This window comes from Mustela erminea, chromosome 17, assembly GCF_009829155.1.
Source record: "Mustela erminea isolate mMusErm1 chromosome 17, mMusErm1.Pri, whole genome shotgun sequence".
NCBI lineage: Eukaryota > Metazoa > Chordata > Mammalia > Carnivora > Mustelidae > Mustela > Mustela erminea.
Genome location: NC_045630.1, coordinates 47387112 through 47409706, shown reverse-complemented (window position 1 = coordinate 47409706; position 22595 = coordinate 47387112). Strand labels below are relative to the sequence as shown.

Below are 22595 nucleotides of genomic sequence, written 5' to 3'. Positions count from 1 at the left end.
CCTGGGATCAAGCCCCACATCCGGCTCTCTGCTCGACAGGGAGCCTGCTTCCCTTCCTCTCTCTCTGCCTGACTCTCTGCCTACTTGTGATCTCTGTCTGTCAAATAAATAAATAAAAATATTCTAAAAAAAAAAATAAAATAAAATCTGAGTTTTATCTAAAGAATTATTAGAGATAATACATTAATATTTTCAGAGTCAGTAAGTTAAAAAAAATCATATATTTTCGAGGTATGCTTCACTTTACTTCATTGTTTCTTAATTGTGCTTTAGAGTCAATTAAGAGTCAAGAGCCCATGGGATGCTTGGGTGGCTCAGTTGAACATCCAACTTTTGATTTCAGCTCTGGTCATGATCTTGAGCCCTGCCTTGAGCCCTGCCTCAAGTTCTGTGCTGGGGGTTGGGGGGCAGTTTGCGTGAGATTCTCTCCCTCTCCCACTTTCCCTCCCCCAACTCACATGCGTGTGCTCTTCCTTCTTTCTCTGAAATAAATAAATAAAACTTAAAAAAAAAAAAAAAGAGTTAAGAGTTCGGACCCTGAAGACTGATCACCTGCTCTGAACCCTAATTCTGTAATCTTGGGTTGTTCAGTAACCTCTGAGTGATTCTCTACCTCTTCTGTGAAAAATAGCCCCAGCATCACTGGGTTAGATAAAATAAAGTAATACAAACAAATCACTCAGCAGATATTGGGATCATAGTAATCACTCAGTAAATGTTAGCTTCCACTATTTTGCTGTTACACCTTCCTCACTGCTAAATTTTGGAGCCAGTTTCAACATGTCCAGTCAACCTACACTAATGCTCTTAAAACCTTTACTCTTTTTTCTTTAATGTTAATGTGTTTTTGGAAATAGGAAAATAAAATAAAGCAGACCACTTCTGATCATTGACTGCATCTGCCTAAACCTAACTACTGCTTCCTAAGAATAATTTTTCCTTGTGGAGAAAACATTCCCTTTGGCAAACAAAAATAAAATTATCTTTGTTATGCTCCATAGTCTACTTGGCAAGATGATACTTGGCATAGATAGAATCCTTTTAAAGTGCTGGAAATGTAAGAGAAGGTGCCAGTAATTCATCACTGTTTGTTCAAAATCCAAAAGGTAGCATGGAGTCAAATCCGTGTCACACAAGGGTCCTAAAAGCTATTAAAGAAAATCATAAATCTAAGTCCAGGGGCTGAGATGGAAATACAATGTTGTAACTTGGAAGGGAACAGAAAAGGAGGGTTAGACAAAGACATTTCAGATGGATTTTCCTAAATCATTTGCTTGTTCTCATGCTATTTTACGCTTGTACCCCCAGAAGACCTCTTTATGCTCTCCTCAAATATCCCAGATAGGTGAGCAAGAATCTCTAGGTTTCTGCTAATTGTAAATACCCCAAATTTTCTCCTTTGTAGCTCATGTTAATTGTTTGAGAAATGTGTGAACATAGGAATGTCATTTAATACTAATAGCTATGTCCAGTTCCCACTTACTAATCCCTACATGAAATATTCATCGAGCACTTAGGTTGTATCAGGGACAGTTCTGAAATTAAAAGTTATGGCAGAACTTGTAACACACAAGACAAAAATGTTTTCTTGTTTGGAGCCTCTAGTGAAGGAAGACTGACAATAAACCAAAGAAGCCAACTGTGTTATGTGTTAGAAGTGATGAGAGACTGGAAGAAAAATTAGAGAGAAAAATGACTTCTAGGAGTCATTCTAGGAGAAATGGAATATAAATGGTATGGTTGAGGAAGGCATCACTGAGAGGTCGGCATTTGAGTAAAAATCTTCAAGAGTTCTGGAACGGCAACCACATGGGTACCTAGGAGAATAGTGGTCCAGGCAGAAGCAGCCACAAGCATTTTCCTGAGGCAGAGGAATGACTGATATAGCTAAGGAAAAGCAAAAAGACCAGTTTAGCTGGAGTTGAGGGAGGAGAAAAAAATGAGTCCAGAGAGATAGCAGGGCAGGGAGAGGGGTCACATAGAGATTTATAGATGTTTACAATGACTCTGACCTGTACTTGAGACGATTTGGTAGTCACTGGAGGATTTCAAAGATGGGTGCAAAAGATTCTGACTTAAAGTTTACAAAAATCCCCCTGGGTCATGGTGCTGACTCAGAAATCAAAGAAAGGGTAATGACCAATAAGGAGGTCATCATGATAGAGACGATGATAGCTTGGACCAGACTAGACTTGGTCCTGAATGTAGACCAGAAAGGATTGCTAAGGGAAGAGAAAAAAGTTACAAAAATCTTATGTATCTGAGTCCATCAGAAATATGGATGGATAAATAAAATCCACACAGATAACAGCGAAAATGCAAGGAATACTGCTTATAAAACATCATGAAGAAATCGCAAACATAAAAATGTTAAAATCAAAGAAGTGATTTTGGATTTGTCATTGTAGCCTACTAGGTCCTAGAAAGAAAAAAGTCAACCAGAGATAGTTTGTGTGGGCTTCAGAAACATTCGGAGTGTTTATTTTTTACATCTGAAATGCTAGGTACCTGTCCATGATAATATTTTTATCACATGCAAATGAATGAAATATTTCTTATTATACAGAATGTAATATGTGCTAATATACAATGGTATTAGCATATATCTAAAAGATACCTGCATCTCATGATCATTGCAGCACTGTTTACATTAGCAAAGACATCGAAACAACTGAAGTATTCATAGATGGATGAATGAATAAAGAAAATGTGGCACAGATATATATAATGAATTACCGTCCAGGTATAAAAAAGGAAGTCCTGTCATTTGTGACAACATGGATGGACCTTGAGGATATTAGTTCAGTGAATTAAGTCAGACCAAGACAAATACCATATGATCTCATATATATGGAGAATCTATAAAAACAGAAACAAAAAAAATGAACTTAGAGATTCAGAGAACAGACTAGTGGTTGCCAGAGGTGGGAGGTGGGTGAAATGGGGGAAAGTGAACAAAAAGTACAAACTTAAAGTTGTAAAATAAATAACTCCTGGGAATATAGCACACAGCATGGTGACTACAGTCAATCATACTGTGTTATATGTTTGAAAGCTACTAAGAGAGTAAATCTTAAAAGTTCTGCTTACAAGAAAAAAAATTATAAGTATGTGTGGTGAATGGATGGAGTAATTGTCACGATCATTTCTTTCTCTCTCTCTCTAAGTATATATATATAAAAATCCTACAGGGCTCTTGGTTGGCTCAGCAGGTTAACTGGCTGCCTTCTGCTCAGGTTATGATCCCAGGGTCCTAGGACCAAGTTCTGCATCTGCATCTCCTTGCTCACTGGGGAGCTTGCTTCTCCCTCTGCCTACTCTTCTCCTGCTCCCCCTGCTCGTGCTTTCTCTCTCTGCTCTCTCTCTCTGACAAATAAAAAAATAAAATCTTTTTTAAAAATTGTATATATAGAACATGTAGAATTATTAAAGTGTATGCCTAAAACTAATGTAATGTTACATGCCAGTTATGTCCGTTTTTTAAAAGGGCATATTATAGCCTATAGATGTGTAAAAAAAAGACTTTTATTTGTCTTCAACTTAAGATAAAATTAATTTCTACCTAAATTTTCTCTTCATCTTATCTCACTTTATGTTTCTAGGCAGAATTAACTCAAGATTATTTTTTAAAGGAGGAAAACAATTTCGTAAATAAAAAAAAATTTCTAAACTTCTTCTGCAAGAAAATATTTTCAATTCCACATGAGTGACTCTGGAACTCATTACGTGTCCCTTTCCCCATCAATTCTCACACTCTTCAAATAGTCCTGAACCATCTTTTGGCCATTACAAATCAATTTATGGTGCTGTCATAAAAGTGAATTTCAAAATCTTTAAGATCAGTTCATGTCACTCTCCTGTTGAAAATGTTTAAAGGACTTCTTTCTTCCATTTTAAAAAGGTGAACTTTTTTATCATCATTACAAAGCCCTTCTGACCTATGCTATGCCTTTCAAATTTCTTCTGTTACATTTGCCTTCTTTCTCTTGTAAGCTCCAGCCAGGAGCACTCCTTAATGTACCCTGAACAAGAAACTCTTTCTTAGCCTTTGGCCTTTTCACAATGTTGTTCCTTCTATCTCCTGCACTTGACAATTCTTTGACCTACAGCTTACTTATTACTTTTTCAGCTTTGCAAGGCTGTACTTTTTTCATGATACTATAACACTAAATTGTATTAATTACTCCTTAATGTCTTGCTTCCCATGTGAAATAAGCCACATGAGGAAAGGGATCACGTCTTGTTTACAGCTATATTTTTGAGACCCTGACATCCATTCTGGCACAGAGTAAGTGCTTAATAAATGGTTAAATAGACAAAGAATAATCTAACAATGTTCTTCATTCTTAATTACTAAATGTTCAGCTTTCCTAATTACATAATACCTGTCTCCTTCACCAGAATCATTTTTTAGGTTGAAACAATTACTTTCCCTATGATGAATTTGTCATTAGAATTCGGAAAAAAAAAAAAATCACTGAGTTCCCCAATTGCTAATGGACATGAAATAAATTTAACCTCAGCAGCAGTGAAAAAACAAAAAGATATTAGGGACAAAAAAAGCACAGAATGGGAAGCTTCGTGAAAATTACAAAGAGCCATTTAATGAAGATTTAAGATGTGTTTAATCAAATGAACTTTTAGGGAAAATAATTGGCTTATGCATTTGCTGTCAACCTCAAAGTATACTCCAACCTATAAAATAGTACAGTCCGGTTTATTTCATACCCTTTTAAGGCTGCTCTACCATTTTTACTGAAAACTCAATGATAATCAGTCCTTTCTAGACAGGTTTATGTCCATCTTCATTTTCAAAAAAATTGATGGCTCCAGTTTTTTATAAAGGTATTAGTAGAAAAAAATGAGAAAACAATGATAGGAATATGAAAACAAAATATTCTATCAAGATAATACATGGATTATAGAATATCAGTGTATGCTTGATACTTTAAAGAACCTCTCTGAGTTGTCTATTCCCTGAATAAAGGGACATGCTGTAGAATTCATGCACCCAAAACCATAGTCATGAGAGCCTTGGAAAAACTTTGATTGGGCAACTTATAAGGAAACAAAGCTTGTGTACAAATTTTAAACCCTAAAGAAATGTCTAAGTGAGGGAAAAAAAATATTTTAAAAAGGGAAGTGGGAGGGAAGATGATTACTTAAGAGAAAGGGAAAAAAAATCTAGTTAAATAAATTATAAATCATGTCCTTTCAAATGCTCCATTTCTGTCCTATAATAATGTCTTGGGCAGTACCTTTCTTTTTTTTTTTTTTAAGATTTTATTTATTTATTTGATAGACAGAGATCACAAGTAGGCAGAGAGGCAGGCTGAAAGAGAGAGAGGAAGAAGCAGGCTCCCTGCCAAGCAGAGAGCCCGATGTGGGACTCGATCCCAGGACCCTGGGATCATGGGCAGGTCCCTTTCTTTCAAATCATGTTCTGTTATTAAAAAGCTCAGTTCTAACCCAATTTGAAACTCCGACTTATTCTCCCTGGGATGTTGCTGATCTTCAAAGTAACTCTAACTGGCCATCACTGTTCCTCTGTGAAGGGATCTTGTAGGCACACGTGAATCCCCTTTATGTGGAGTATGGGGTGAGCCTTGGTATATGATCACCGATAAGTAAGAAACTCTCTTCCACTTTCCCTCATCTTATTTCCTGGTGGTACATCCTATAGTCTAGCTTTTTGAGCTTCCTCACCTTGTGGCCAACACACTTAGAGAAATATGGCTCAAGTCTTTTTAGGCTATCAGTTGTGCTGAGGAAAACCCATGTGTGGGATTGAAGGCTGCTTTCTAGCTCTACCATTTTACTCTAATTCTTTTTTCCTCATGTTCAAAGAATCACAACAAACTACATAACAAATAATCACAACAAAGAATCACAACAAATTACATAAGCAAATGTCTAACTAGGGAACAAGATTCTAGTTCCCACTTCCTGCAGAAATTCCTATTCTCCATGAGTAATAGCTAATTCTTTTGTACTTCCTTTCACATACCTGGGAGCAGGTGCAAGAGCACTGTGTTAGTCTATCCATTCCCCTCTCTGATCTTCTTTTTCTATGGTAAGTTGAAGAGAATGGACAATGGGATACTTAACTCTTCTTTGTCCTCAATTATGAGTTATAGTCACCAATTCTGGGACATGAAAAGTCCCTCTCAGTATAATAAATATTGGTTGAAAAAAAGTATGTTTGTTCTATTCTGTTTATTTTACCCAAGTTAGAAATATCATTTGTTCCAGTTAATTTCCTGATGGTGCATAAATCAATTTTGACAACTGATTTTATTTTTCTTTTAAATGCAAATAGCACATTCCTCATTAATTTGTGATTACACCTTCAAGGAAAACGGGTTTTTATTGCCAGAAAGCAAATTAACTCACACACCATCTCCTGTGTTTCAACACTATCAACCGAGCAGAAGGAGGACTGATAGTGAGCAAGTACTTGGGTCTGCTCTTTGCAGAAATGTATTTTAATACAGGCCTCTGAATACAGTAAAGGAATCTTACATAATTTTGTTTTTTTTTCAAGTTTCCCCATATCGGATTTTCACAGAGGGAGGAATAAAAAAGGGTTTAACTGGAATTTCCTGTTCCAGATAAAGTAAGTTGAAATCGTATTACAGTACATGCTCTCTTTCTCATTCAGTAATGTGCTGAACTATTCTGCTCGGTAATATAGCTTATGTTGAAAAAACAAAATAATGGGAGCCTGGGTAGCTCGGTTGGTTGAGCTGCTGACTTCGTTTTGGCTCAGGTCAAGGTAAGATCCTGCCCCATACTGGGCTTCATGCTCAGCAGGGAGTCTATTTGAGATTCTTTCTCTCTGCCCCTGCTCCCATTCACACTGGCCCGGAGTGTGCTCTCTGTCTCCCTTAAGTAAATAAATAAATAAATATTTTTTAAAAAGTGTTCTGAAAACAAAACAAGATACAAACAAAAACAGCGTAAAACCTTATTCTACTGACAAATTCCTATTTTTTGTAAAGATGGACAATGTTTTTATTTTTTTGAAAACTCATACTAATAACTTCTAGAAAATAAAATTTGATTTTATTTTTATATTTTCTGTACGCATACAAGGATGCCATCAAACTACAGGTAAACTCAAGAGTAAGCTTGATATTATGAAGCACTGCCTTCAAGGTTATGAAATGTAATCATTAGTAGGAATCCACCTCTTTTACAATATTGTGTTTGTTGTCTTAAACACCTCTGCATTTTAATCACTGGATTTAGTTTTGCTGGTATATTTTGTTCTCTTCAATCCTGAATAAAGTAGTTAAATATACAGTAAATGATCAGTTTCAGATTTGCCAACACTGACACAGGTTGACAAATTAGTTGTTTTTATATACTTATTTTTATTATCAAACTAAATCATCTTCACATCAGTGAGAGTAAACAGCATCTTGTCACAGGGATTTTTGATATAAAATCCATTCTTTGATGTGTAATAGAAGACTTTACATATATCTAGGTGGAAGTTTTTGCCTTAGGAAAAGGATTTCATCTAGATTTATACTTGAAATGTTAAATAAAATAAAATTTCCTTATTAATGCTTCATTTTAAAGGAGATTACATATTTACTACCTCATTATATTGATTAAAAGTAGATTTAAAACTCAAATGTTTAAATATAATTAAAATTAATACACTCTTTAATTCTGTACACTTGTGTTTCTCCAATTTAATGTCTGCTTGATTGCACACAGTTGTTTATATTCTTTATAGGGTGTTTTTCTGCAAACACACATGAATTGCATTAATTCATAATGGTCCCAAACTGTTACATTATTTAAAAATCAAATTATTTAAATGATATTACAGTTTTGCCTTTATTATCAATGTCAGGAATCTACAGGTAACATTGTAGGCCAAAGAAATGATTCTGACAAATTGTAGGCTCTGTCCCTGGAAACGTAATTTATGGGTGGAGAAGGTATAGTGGAGTATACAGAAGCTTGCAAAAAGGGAGTTTACAAAAGAAATAGCTAACACAACTCTGATGAACATTTATTCTTGCTAGTCCTCTGACATACAAGTATGGTTATCTTATCTAGGAAGAGAAGTATTCAAGACCTCTAGATAGAAGAAGTAAAAATACACAAGATTAAGATGCCTCAGTCTACTAGGAAGAGGCTTATGCATTCCTACTCTTGAACAGCAGAATTTCCCAGCTTTTCATGTCATCAGACATCAAAACAAAAATCTGAGTTCTAAGATTAAATCAAGATAGTGTATGCTAATCAATTTTCTACCGCTAGATGGAACTGGAAAGCTGTTTGCCACTCTCAGGAGAAGAAAAAATTGCTGAAGTGGAAAAAAAAATGGAAAAATGCCATATAGCTTCCAAACATAATTAATAGTGAACTTAAACAAGGAACACTTTTTGAAGGGAATCTATGTCATGAAGAAATGAAATAGAGCTCAACTGTTAAATCTGAAACACGGTATGTACTTGAAGGTGGCCCAAATTCACTCTTCTTAAAGTTAGTTTGTCTTTCAAAAACTCCAGTGTAATTTTCCAAAGTGCTCATTTAATTAAAGAACTGTCTAATTATCACATACCAAAAAATTCTGTAAAGATTTATCACCTTTATCACCTACCTTTTAAAAAAAAAAAAAAGATTTATTTTACTTGAAAGAGAGTGAGGATGAGAGAGAGAGACAGGGGAGGGGCGATGACGGGGCAGCCGGAGACGGGGTCTCTCGGGTCAGCTATGCACTGTGAGTGGAGCCTGACACAGGACCTTGATCCCACAGCCCCGTGACCCTAAGATCATGACCCCACCTGAAACCAACAGTGGGACGCTTAACAACTGCACCTCCCTGGTGACCCAAGATTGTTCATCGACTTTTGAAACCGTCAGGTGAAAAAGTAAATTTGTCTGTCATAATGAACGTCATTCTCAGCTCTTTGACTCCACTGTTAGGTAAACCATAGCCCACTGATTTTTAGACTGTTCTACTTTAGCATTAATAAAAATTCATACCTAAAATGTGCTTACCCTTTTCTCTCTTTCTCAGAACACAGCCTGCTTGCTTTCTGAAGGCCATACATTTAGCTTTGGTTCAAGTGCTTTGTGCCCCTGTACGGTTCATACAGCATTACTACATCTATCCCTTTAGTTTAGAACACCACTGTGAATTTCCCAGGAAAGTTATATGCCATAAATATTACTATTTTGGAATAAAGGAGTTATAGAAGCTCCAATTATTGTTATTTACATTTTATCATTTGAGTATTTCTTTGCCCTTTAACTATTATTTGTAACTAGATTTGTTTACTGTCTCCCATGTTGTCATTTGGTTTATTCTCAAGGTATGCAAGCTAATCTTACCATAGGCAAGAGGTGTTTTACTAAAAAAATAAATCTACTAGGTGAAACTTAAAATATGTTCCAAATCCATATATAAGTCATATTTTCACTGTGTCCTGCCCTGTATTGAGTATTAGTCTTTTGTGATCGGAATACGTTCATGTTTTCCATGTTCCAAACTTTTAAACTCAGTGCCTTATACTGTGTGGATGCATGTGATTATTATTTATGAAATGAATTAATGGCAAAAATGTAATGTTATTTTAACCCTATTCAGTGCTATTTTTAGCATGTTATTTCATGCAAACCATAAATTTTGACACACATACCAAAAAAAAAAAAAAAAAACCCTTCCAAATCTTCAGCTTAAGGTAGAGTTTTGAGTATTTCTTAATGACAGCGCTACCAAACTTTATATCATGGTATGCATTCTCTATTACTAACTGCCTTCTCTGAAGTATGAGAGGAAAGAATGATCTCACAACAGACTGCCCACAGGTGCTATTCATATCATCATACTGCCATGATTAATACGTGTTTGGAATTCTTCTTTCAGAGTTTACAGAGTTCTGTAACTGCCCTGTCCACAGAGCAAGCTTTGTAATGTAAATATGGGAATCAGGGCAGATGTGAGACAAAGGGGAGTGTCCAGGCTTGTGGTGAGTTGGCTGTTACATGTCTGAAAAAGGCAAATTCAAAGAAATCAATTCAAAAGAAAAAAAATTTACATTAGGCTAGTAGCCAAGGAAAATTTACCCCCCTGCATAATTTGGTCCATTTGTCATTAGGTTTGCAACCTCAGACTTATGGTTACTTTGAAAGTGAGTTAAATGAAGAAACAGGTAGGCAAGTGGCATCTATTTCGTTGCAGAGGTGGAGAGGTTCTGAGGTTTTTATCTGGTTCGTCATGTGGTGTGGCAGTGGAAATTGTTCACGGTAGTTTAGTCTAGATAGAGGCTAACTTTCTTGCTCTGAGTTATCGATATTCCTTCATAATCTCTTTAAGATTAAACTTGTTAAGTGGATACTTTTGTCTAAACTTAAGAATCCAAGTCAATACTGATTTTTCCCCCCTTTGGCACAAGTTTTAAGAAATTTTTCTTCATCATTATCATTTTGTAAGCTGGCAATGCTATGCATCTAGGTATAATTCTTTTTCAATCATTCTCATTTACAAGCAAGAGACCCTGTCAATTTAAAGATTTGAATCCCCTTTTCTGTTATGATTTCTTATATTCTGTTTTCTCTATGTTCTCTGGAATTCCCACTACATCAGACATTATTTCTCTTGGATTGATCTCTTGCACTGCAAATCCTTCTTCTTACACATTCTATCTCTGCACTTTGATCTGTAATCTTCAGGATTTCTATGATATTATCTTTCAAAACTTAAAAAAAATCCTTATTGAGGTATAACTGACATATAACATATAGATTTTGGTATACAACCTAATGATATTATATGTGTGTATGTTGCACAATGATTACCACAAAAAGTCTGGTATGCATCCTCATGCATAGTTCTGTTTTTTTTCCCCTTGGGATGAGGACTTCTAAGATCTACTCTCAGCAATTTTCAAATATGCAATAGAGTATTTTTAACTATAGTCACCATGCCATATGTTACATCCCCATGACATTTATTTTATAACTGTGAGTTTGCATCTTTGACCCCTTTCACCCATTTGCCCACTCTTCGTCCTCCACCATGACAACTACCAACCTGTTCTCTGTATCTATGAGCTTGACTTTCTGTTTTGTTTTGTCTTGTTTTGTTGAAATTCCATATATAAGTGAGATCATATGATATTTGCCTTCTTCTGTCTGATTTATTCCACTTAGGGTAATGCCCTCAAGTTCCACCCTTGCTGCAAATGGCAAGATTTCATTCTTTCTTATGGCTAAATAGTATTCCATTGTGTGCATGTGTGCATACTACAACTTATTTATCCATTCATCTATCGATGGGCACTTATGTTGTTTCTATATCCTGGCTATTGTAAATAATGCTGCAGTGAACATGAATAGCGTTTCGCTTAGTGTTTTCATTTCCTTTAAATAAATACTGAGAAGTGGAATTGTTGGATCATATAGTAGTTCATTTTTAATTTTTTAGGAACTTCCATACTGTTTTTCATGGTGGCCGCACCAGTTTACATTACCATCTTCAGTACACAAGGATTCCCTTTTCTCCACATCCTTGCCAACAGTTGTGACTTCTCATCTTTTTGATAATAGCCATTGTAACAGGTGTGAGGAGGAACTCTCATTGTGGTTTATTTTTATTTCCTTGATGATTAGTGATGGTGAGCATTCTTCCATGCCTGCAGACCATCTATATGTCTTCTTTGAAAAATATCCATTCAGATCCTCTGCTAGTATTTTAATCAGGTTTCTTTTTTCTTTCTTTCTTTCTTCTTTTTTTTTTTTTTGCTATTGAATTTTATTAAATTTTAATTTCAGCATTGTCAATTTCAAAAGGTCTTGTTTACTTTCTATTTCTATACCATAACTCCTGTTCTTCCTAAATCTAGAATAATAATTATAATAATTTTAAGCTATTCTAGATTTGTGTATTTATTTTACCAGAAGGCAAGAAAAAAAAATGAAAAAGAAAAAAATTAAATTAACTGCGAGACTAAGAAAAATCACAGGGAAAAAGCCATGAGTTCCGTGCTTTGCTTTCTCCTCCTCTGGAATTCTGCTGCTCTCCTTGGTATTGAAACCGCACTCCTTGGTAGGTAAACTTGGTCTTGGCTGGATTTCTTGTTGATCTTCTGGGGGAGGGGCCTGGTGTCTGTGTATTTATTTATTATGGCTTTTTTCTTATTATTAAAGAAAAGATAAGATCCTCCAGAAATATAATCAACAGAAATCTAAGTTAAAGTTTCTGAAAATGTAAGACTCTACAAATAAAAAATATTTCCTCAGCATTTTATTCAACAGCCATCATCACTCTTGTATAATTCTTTAATATTCTTCTAAACTATCATTTACGCTTCTCTTTCAAAAATATATTTAAAATATTTACTCACTTGCTGAGGTTTCAAAAAATACATTCAATTCTATTTTCAAATGTGATTTTTTTTTTTTTTTTTTTTTTTTACTAGTGAGCATAAAACCAACCTTCCCTATAGATCCAAACCAATTCCAGTGAGTATAGAGATAGTTGTTTCCATCTGGTTGGATTTATTTACTTCATTTCATGCTGCATGCGGATACTTAGCAAATGACAAGAGCCATAGTTCAAAATTCTGAGTATGAGATGCAAGCATATTAAATGGATTCCTTTGTCTGTAAATGTTTTAAGCGGCAGGTTACACCCTTACTGAGTAAAAAGGGATCACGCTATTTTTGTCTGGAGCCACCAAATGCCCAGTTATGGAATACTGAACCCCAACTCCAAACTATCTCCTAGCATACACTTTAGGCATTTTCTTCTAGTGTGTTTAGGAAAAAACAGATTTTTCCCAGCAGTAAATGTCTGACTAAACTTAACTGCAGGGAATGGAAGATGGAACAAGGGTAACTTGTTTAGTATTCAGAAATTCAATTAAAATTTGATTTCTTTTTCTAGAAATCTGCACCCCAGATCCTCACTGGGGGATACCATTTTGTCCTGCTGCATCACCCTCTGAACATCACAGGAAGGTGTCAACAGAAAAATTCCTTTTTCCATCTCCCAGAAATTGACTGAAATCTCTTAGGTCCTTCACTTCTTTTTCATTAATGAGAACTTATCATTTTTTATTTCTCTGTCATCATTTCAACAGAGTCTCAAGAGGGAGAGAAGATGAAGTCATATGCTTCATAAACCAGTTTGAAACAAGGGCTTCAGTTAACCATCTTCAGTGCACTCTTTACTTCATTTAGTTAACTAATATTTGTTGAGCGTCCTTGCTGTGAAGGTATGAGTACAAAATATTTTCTACCTTGAATGAAATTACAGCTTGCTAAGCAGGAAAAAATAAATACATTAAAAGAAAAAAACCCGTAAAGGTACCTGGATGGCTCAGTTGGTTAAACACCCAAATCCTCGTTTCAGCACAGGTCATGATCTTGAGGTCATGAGATTGAGCCCCATGTCAGGGCGAAGCATGGAGTCTGCCTGAAATTCTCTCTCCTTCTCCCTCCCCTCCACTCCTCCCCCCACTCTGGCACACCCTCCCTCTCTAAAATAAATAAATAAAACCCTTAAAAAATACATACTCTGGCAGAATATGTTAAAATATATACAAGATCATGGGGCGCCTGGGTGGCTCAGTGGGTTAAAGCCTCTGCCTTCGGCTCAGGTCATGGTCCCAGGGTCCTGGGATCGAGCCCCGCATCGGGCTCTCTGCTTGGCAGAGAGCCTGCTTCCTCCTCTCTCTCTGCCTGCCTCTCTGCCTACTTGTGATCTTTGTCTGTCAAATAAATAAATAAATAATCTTAAAAAATATATATTTATATATATACAAGATCATAGAAACAAAAAATCACATTAAATTGGGGAGTTTAAAAATATTCATGAGGCAATAGGATCTTTGATTTAGAAAAAATCCTCTGGAAAGCCAGAAGAAATGAATTCAAGGCAATGGGAACAACATTTTTAAAAAGATGTAGAAAGTGGAAACCACAAAGTATATTTAGGATCATGTTATTTGGAGGACACGACATATATAAGAGAATCATGGGAGATGAGGATATAAAAATAAGTTAGGATTGGAGTATAGAGGGCCTTAAATTAAATGGACATATTTGAATCTAATTTGATAATGAATGATGAGCTATTTAAGGCTTTTCAAACAGCAGATTGCCAGATGAGAGCAATATCCAAATTTCTCAAACGATGTTTAATGAAATACTGTTCCAATTGATATTTTAATAGGTGTGCTTAGGAATACATTTCTCAGGTAATCAAACATAATTCAGAGACACCAAATAAAATGCAATTCCATGGAGATTTTCAGTATACATAACTTATATAAAAGAAAAAAGTAACCTTCAGAGGTGTATCATTTCCCTCTCTTGTGATTACCTCCATTCAGACCTCCAATCTTGTAGTCCTTTTTCAAAAATGTTTTGTCATGGGAGAAATGGAAAAAGCACCATTGGGGTATACAGACAACACCATCTTTCTCAATCTCCATGGTCAAAGAAGCAGGCTTCCACAGAACCAGCAGAACTGTTTAATAGTGGAAACAATCATAACTTATAGATATGCTCCAACAAAACCCACGGTGCCCCCCAACTCCACAGCTGTTAGGGATTTTATACCCTCCCAAAACCATATGTTGAAGTCCTAATCCCTAGCACTTCAGAATGTGACTATATTTAGAGACAGAGACTTTTAAAAAAGTGATTAAGTTGGGGTATCTTGGTTGTTCAGAGGAACATCTGACTCATGGTTTTGGCTCAGGTCATGATCGCAGGGTTGTGAAATCAAGCCCCACATCAGGTTCCATGCTCAGCATGGAGTCTGATTGAGATTCTCTTTCCCTCTCCCTCCACCTCTCCCTTCTCTCTCTCTCTCTCTCAAATAAATAAATAAATCTTTAAAAATAAAGTGAAGTTGAAACAAGATTGTTACAATGAGCCCTAGTCCAATCTGGTATCTTCACAAGAGACAGAAGAGACATAGGAAAGATCATGTGAGGACCCAAGAAGAAGATGGCCATGTGCAAGCTAGGACAGAGACCTTGGGAGAAACCAAACCCGCCAATACCCTGACACTAGAGTTCCAACCTCCTGGACTATGAGAAATAAAACTTTATTATTTAAACCACCCCGTTTCTTTGTTATGGCAGCCCTAGAAAACTAATATAATAGCCAGGAAAATCCAAGCACTTTAGAGCAGGGTAGTATGAGGTGGGAGATTTTAGAAGAAAAAGTGAGAATTACTGTGTAGTTTATTGTTGTAGTGAAATTCATATTCCATAGCAGAAAAGAAGAGAAGGCTATGGGAAGGAAATATGTCAAAGCCCTTTCTATGACCTTCCTTTCTTTTCCCTAGGAATCTAAGCAGCTGTAAGTTACCAGGTTGCTAATGGTGTGAGCCATTAGGGATGGGAAAGAGACTTGAGGTATGGTGGGAGGGCGGGGGAAGCCTGTTAATTTTCTCAACTCCGACTGAAAGCACTGAGAAGCATATACATTTATCTATTAATGGAAACAGAAGTGCAGACTTAAGAAAGTTTGATCAAATAAATTTCAAGATTTATACTATAAGTGATGATTATTTGAAATGGAGCAATCAAACATTAGAACTGAAAAAAAAAATAGTGTTTTACTCTAAAGGAAAACCAAGTGCTTCTTAATGGACACTCTATTTTTACTTGTAGCTTCCTATGGAAAGAGACTGACTGCATTAGATCTGCCAGATGACAAAATGTAATCTTCTCTCAGTTTTGGAATGGGAAACTTCCAAGAGAACTAAAGGCAGTTCATTTGAGATCGTCCTGCCACCTCAGACACGTTCCCCCCCCCCATTTACCTTTCAGTCAAGTGGGTAATTATAATCTCTGTTACCTTTTTTTAGAGAGAGTACACAAGTGTAGAGGGGAGGGAGAGATGGAGAGAGAGTCTGAAGCAGACTCTGCCCTGAGTACAGAGTCCCACACTGGACTCCACCTCATAACCCTGGCATCAAGACCTGAGCTGAAACCAAGAGCCCAGCACTTAATCCACTGCATCACCCAGGCATCCCTAATCTCTGTTACTTTTAAGAAACTTTCTCTTCCTTTCTAAAGGCAACTGATTCCCTGGGCCTTCTGTGACCAGCTCAGTATTATAAAGGAGAAAAACTCTCCAACCCTTCTCATCTCTACCTCTGTCCATGCTTCCCTCCCTTCGGTCCTTTTCTTGGAGATGGTAAAAGACATTTGATTTTCCTTTTCCCTCAACACGGTGTTTAAAATAGGGACTCCCCGGATGTTGGCGTATAAGAGACCTGGGAAGTCTCATGGTTAATTTTCATCTGGGGTCAGAGAAACAGTGAAGACTTCCTCACGTTCTAGTGCAGATCCTTGTAGTTCTGCTTAGGGTCAAAGATGCAACAAAATGAGGGCACCTGACTGGCTCAGGAAGTAGAGTACGCAACTCTTGATATTAGGGTCATGAGTTCCAACCCCATACTTGGGGTGAAAAACTTACTTTAAAAAAAAAAGAAAAAGATAAAACAAAATATTGCCCTACCTTGCTCTTGGTTTTCTCCAGATATACTTACTTCCTGACGATTTTGTTTGGAGAATTCCGCCAGTCAAAATACTATTTAAAATATTTAAATCACTCCCAAATAAAGTGGACTAAAATGCTTAAAAATAAGTATTTATTTCCTCAGGCTTTCCTTGTCTTTCACCATCTTGGCATCTGGGAGAGTACTGATCAGTATTTTGTAGGATGTTCTCAATTTTGGTGTGTCGAGGTATTTCTTCAAAATCAGGAAATATTATTAAGAATACCAAAGAAATTATGTCATGCTCTTCTTTTAGTCATGTACTTCTTAGCATATCACAGGGATTACATGATGTTGACATCTCTTTTTATTGGTGATGTTTACCTTGGTCTCTTGATTAAAACCGTGTCTGTCAGGTTACTTCACTATAAAATTATAATTTTTCCTTTCATAGTTATGAAATACCATGGACAGACATGTTGAGACCACACAATGATCCTGGCTTTCCTTAAACATTCACCCACTAATACTAGCACCCTTTGGAGGATGGTGTCTACAACCTTTGTTTGCCTTGGGATGACTTCTTATTTCTCTCTTTCCTTCCACATTTATTAGTTCGAATTCTTTCGTAAGAAATGAGCTATTCTTTTTTCCTGTTTATTTATTCACTGCTTTCCTCCATTAGTGTACTTACTTGATTTTATGGGTTAAAATCGAATGTTATCATCATTTACTTTGTTTCTCAAATTCTCCCATCTTAGCATGTTAGGAACTCCTTCAAGTTATTTCTTGTGTCATTTTGACAACCCCCCCCCCACTCTTCAGAGCAACTCCTGACTTTCTGGCACCACAAGATTTTTCCAGACTCCTCTTGTACATTCCCTGCCTACATCCTCAATCTACCCAGTACCCCAAGACGCCCTGGATGTTATTATTAGAGAACTGTGTGTAGCAACCAAGATGTGAACATTAACTGTGCTAAGGGCTACTGAGCCGTCCTTGCTCTCTCAGTAAACAAAGAGTTAGGAATTATATTTGTATATACTCACAGGCCCATACAGAGACAGATCTAAGTTTCTGTGTCTATCTTTGATACACATGCATTAAAAGTCATTCATTTATACTGATTTCCAATCTTACCCACTGAAACTACCACCAATTGGAGGAGGCGTAGCAGAAATAATTGCTAAGTTATTTCAGAAACAGCTTCTCCCTGAATCTGCCAGGGAGAAGATCCTGGAACAGGAAAGGGATTTTAATGGTAAAACTGGTGAAATTCATTTAGACCAATAATTTAGTCAATTGTATTATACCAATGTTAATTTGTGATTTTGAGAACTGCAATATGATACTGTAAGATATAAAAGTTAATAGAAGTTTATATGGGAAGGGTAGGTAGGATCTCTCTGTATTATTTTTGTAACTTTTCTGTGAGTCTAAATTTAGTTTAAATGAAAAGACTCAAAAATAAGCCATTAAAAATGTGATGTGTTATCCTGCATTTCCCAGTCTTACTTGAGTACATAATTTTACTTTTCAGGAAAATTATTAACTTCCATCCAAAAGCATTAGTAATTGCACCTTGGAACACAAATTTGGCAATAATACGAAATAATAGAACCACTATTTATATACCACACACAAAAATTAATTACAGTGCATTTTGGCTTAATGTGTTTCTACTATGGTTGAAGATTTCCCAAAACTATTAAGCAGTCTCCGGTGAAACAGTTATTTGAGAAAGCCTAAATTTCACTTAAATTTAAATGTACATAATTATAGTGTTCATGACAGAATTCTGAACAAGACTATCTCTCTATAATTTTACAAACACTTTGCATGTAGAGGTACAATAAAATTTTGCAAGCTAAGGAAATAACCACAAATGAAGGTGTTCTTCTTTTTTTTAAAATAGACCAATTACATTGAAAACAACAGACAAAACTTAATAGTGTTTAATTTTTGTTTTACAAAAAGCACTGCAGCAATACCCAAATCTGCAGTTTCCAGATCCCATTGATGAAAATAACACACTCGTCCTAGTAACTTAATGAAGGGCTTCTTATGAAATAACCACCCCCGAGGAACATAGTTACAAAACTGCAACTTTTTGAAATTGATTTTGCTAAAATAAAAAAGCAACTTCGCCTTCCCCTTACTTCTAATATGTAGTTATGGACTGTAACATTGGAATTCTTACATCTTTCCACCCATTCAAAATACTTAAAACATATATTTATATCATATACGAATTGATTTCTATTTGAGGCCTCCCTTTCTGTGGCCATAGAAATAAAAAGAAAATTATTATAATATATTGTAATAATGTATTATGAAATCTGAATCTGCCAGCAACTGTTACCTGCTTACATTTATATGACTTAACCATTTTCTCTGATATCTGTCTTTTTTATCTTTATGTCTTCTGCTACATTTTAAAATAATTTTACTGCATTTAATACTTTCCTTATTTAAATTATTTTTTATAATGCATTTCTTCTAAACAAATTTTGAAAAGTTCACTAAAAACTTGCATCGTTTTTCTAAAAGATTTCATTTATTTATTTGTCAGAGAGAGAGGGAGTGCACACAAGCAGAGGGAGTGGCAGAGGCGAGGGGAAAAGCAGACTCCCCACTGAGCAGGGAGCCTGATGTGGGACTCAAGTCCAGGACCCTCAGATTAAGACCTGAGCCGAAGGCAGACACCTAACCAACTGAACCACCCAGGCATCTCAAAACTTGTATCTTTTAAGAAAACAAAATAGTTTTGTACCTCCTGTAACTCTACTTGGCTTTTTTCTATGAAATCTTCCATGACTGAATAATACATTGCTTGAGAGTGAAATGCCTGACATTGTACATACCTGAGTCATCTTTTTCAAAATATATTTAATCCCAATCTCTGTAATATTTAAGACTGAGTTGAAAGATTGGCCATGATGAGATATATACCTTCACTGTTAATTGTTTGGAAGCACTACGATAAATATTTGCTCATTAATATCATTCTTTGTTCCAAAAAATATCCAGATAAAGTTACAAACATATTCTAATTTAAATAAAAAACACACGTGTACATGGCCTCAGTCTTTTCTTTCTCCATCACAAATACATATATGGTTCTGGGTGTCGTGCTTTGTCTTTAATGCATCGCTCCTGCCACACTCAAACTGTCCCTGACACCAAATTTAAAAAATAATTTTGACGTGTATAGAATCTGACTCACTTGATACATGTAAATAGAGCCAATGAGAGAATTAAAGAGTACCTACCTACTAGGGTCTGGGATGACTGTACTTAATCCTCAAAATAATCCTGTGAAGTGACTTCATCCATTTTCATGGTTTAAAGTGTCCGTATGCTGATGACAGCCAAATTTTTATCATCAGTGTAGCTAAGCTCCAGACTCTATATTAGACACAATTTGGGGAGTCTAACAAGTACCTTAAATTATGTCCAAAATGAAAATCTTGATCCTCCCCAGTCTTCTTCATTGTGGTAAATCACAATTATATCCTTCTGGTTGCTTGGTCTAAAAATTTGCAGTCATGCTAGACTCTTCTCCTTCTGTTCCACCCCACATCTAATTAATTCCTGACAACAAAGCCTTCAAAATACATCTAGAATCTGAGCGCTTCTAATCACTTCCATGCTTGTGCCCTTCCCCAAGATAAGATTTAACTTCTCTGGCTTAGATTAGTCCATAATCTCTTAATTGTTTTTGCTCAACCAAAAAGCCCGTGTGTTTGTTTCTCTTATTCAAATTTTATCACTCTTCTGCTCAGAATCTTTCAATGATCTTTCATTTGAGAATGATGGGTACCACCCTTATAATGGCCAGAGAACCAGTGTTTCCCTGTCAGATCTCAGTTTTTACTATCTTTCTTGTCCCTCCATTCTAGAGACATTAGTCCACTTGCTGTTTCTCAAATCATTAGATGTGTGTCTATCTGAGATATATTTTACATATTTATTTTTGGTCTGTCTCCCCAGTTGGAATAACACCTTCATGACAGCTAGAATTTTTCTATTGGTTTCCTTGTTGAAACCGTAACACCTGGAATGGTTCTGTCACAGAGTAACCATTCAATAAAATAATTGTCAAATAAATGAATAAAGTAATGGATGAGAAAATTATTATCGCAAATTTTCCATAAAAAATGATTGAGAATGAAATGGAGGATATAATTGGCTCAGTGATAGTTAACTTTGCCAGTTAGTGAGTCAACCATTTCAAGCTGCCAGAGTGGGTGATCTTTTATCTCTGTCACGTTTCCTTCCTAAATTTATGAGCCCCATTTACAGCATGAACACTACCAAACAGAAGTAATTTTAGTTATGATTAGGATATGTACTTCCCAGAAAGTCCAATTTTAGTTGGTACTTTAGTGAGAGAAGTTTCTGGATCACATATTTTATAATAATAGGCTTGATTTTGGCTCACTAATAAATAATATGTTAAAATTCAGGTAAAGGGCCAACTATCAAAAAGTAATAATAATTAACAACTCTACTACAGATATACTTAATAGTATTTTTTAATAGTGCCAATTTTGCAATCACCGCATTTGAGCTGTCTCTCTAATAAGAAGCAATGACCTTTGTATTTCACACAGAAAACAGGCTTTCACAGTTATTTGCATGAATCAATATATCTCCTGACAAGATCCTTTGATTTATCTTTTATTCTTATAATATATAACCTAATTATTATAAAAGAGTAAACACATAAATTTAAATAAATATGTGTATATATGTATATATAAAGTGTGTATACAAAATTTTTAATTCTAAAAGTATTTACATTCCTAGCAGACATAATTAAAAACAAACTCACATTTTAATATGCAAAATATAACTCTATCTTAAGATGTTAAAATACAATGGTTGGATTTCATGGAAAGTTTCAAGTAGTCCCAGCTGGCAATACTTTGCACCTTTGTCATTCCCCTCTTTCTACTTAGGAGAATAGCCTAAAGCAAAGCAGACATTTTGTGATTACAAGGAGAGAATCTTGGGGATTAAGTTCTACAGCTAAAAATGTTAGAATTAAAAAAAAAAATGGAATGAACTAGGTGCTGTGTTGAGTCAGATATGCTATACTAGATGCTGTGCCCCGGACTTCTCATTTATAAAATGGAGTGATGAAAATATTCAGGAGTTAGACGGTGGTGATGTTTTCACAAGACTGTGACTATGCCAAGAAACATTAAATCGTATGCAATAGATGGGTGGTTTGTATGGTACGTAAATTATGGCTCAATAAAGTTATTCTGGTTGACTACAGCATTTATGGTGACAGTTGTGAAGTCATTTTGCTGGTCAATCTTATTCAAAGAAAATCCTTAATTATGTGGAAAAATGTCTGCGACAACATTACCCTCTTTTGTAGTAAGGCAAAATTCATTAAAGTATATTGGGGAAATGTCATATTTTAAGGATCAATGAAATGCCTTTTTAACTTAGAGCAAGAGCAATTTATTCACTAAGGCAATATTGTATGCCAATAAATAATATTTACTAGGACTTGAACAGTGCAATTTAACCAGTCTATAATTAATGATGTATGTTAGCGTTGATGAGCCTCATTTTTATCATTTCTACAACAATAAAATGAGACTAGATATTCAGTTTTAAAGTTGCATCTCCATGACAAAGAGAGCTTGGAAAAATAATGAACCCTTGTGATGAGTTCTATAAATGTTCCATTGATTGGTGTTAAAGTCATTTTCAGTATTTTATTTAATTTCATTAAAATGAAATTACTTTCTTCAAAGAAAAACAATTTATTCATAAACCTGTTACATCTTTTCCATTGCACAAATTAAAGGTTTGTAAATATAGAGAATAGAAATATTTTCATTCAGAACTTTAAGAAAATTGCTCCTCAGAAAATCTTACTATCTCAATAGAGCAGAGACATAATTAAAAATAAGGGAGTAAAATCTACCTGAAAATACTGCAGGGTATTTGTTATTTTCCAATTAGCAATTTACTCCATCTAGTATTAAATCCTAAGAAATTTAAAAAAAAATTAAAGACTAAATCCCCAAAAAGAATTTTCCTTCTTGATTTATTTGATTTGACACTTCACTTAAATAACAAT

The 22595-nt window shown here is 35.4% G+C and overlaps 1 protein-coding gene across 3 annotated transcripts in view; it reads right to left on the bottom strand.

Moving 5' to 3' along the window:
- KCNT2 (potassium sodium-activated channel subfamily T member 2) overlaps positions 1-22595 on the bottom strand; it is a 250958-nt gene that overhangs the window by 107404 nt on the left and 120959 nt on the right. The gene's annotated exons all lie outside the window — the stretch shown is intronic.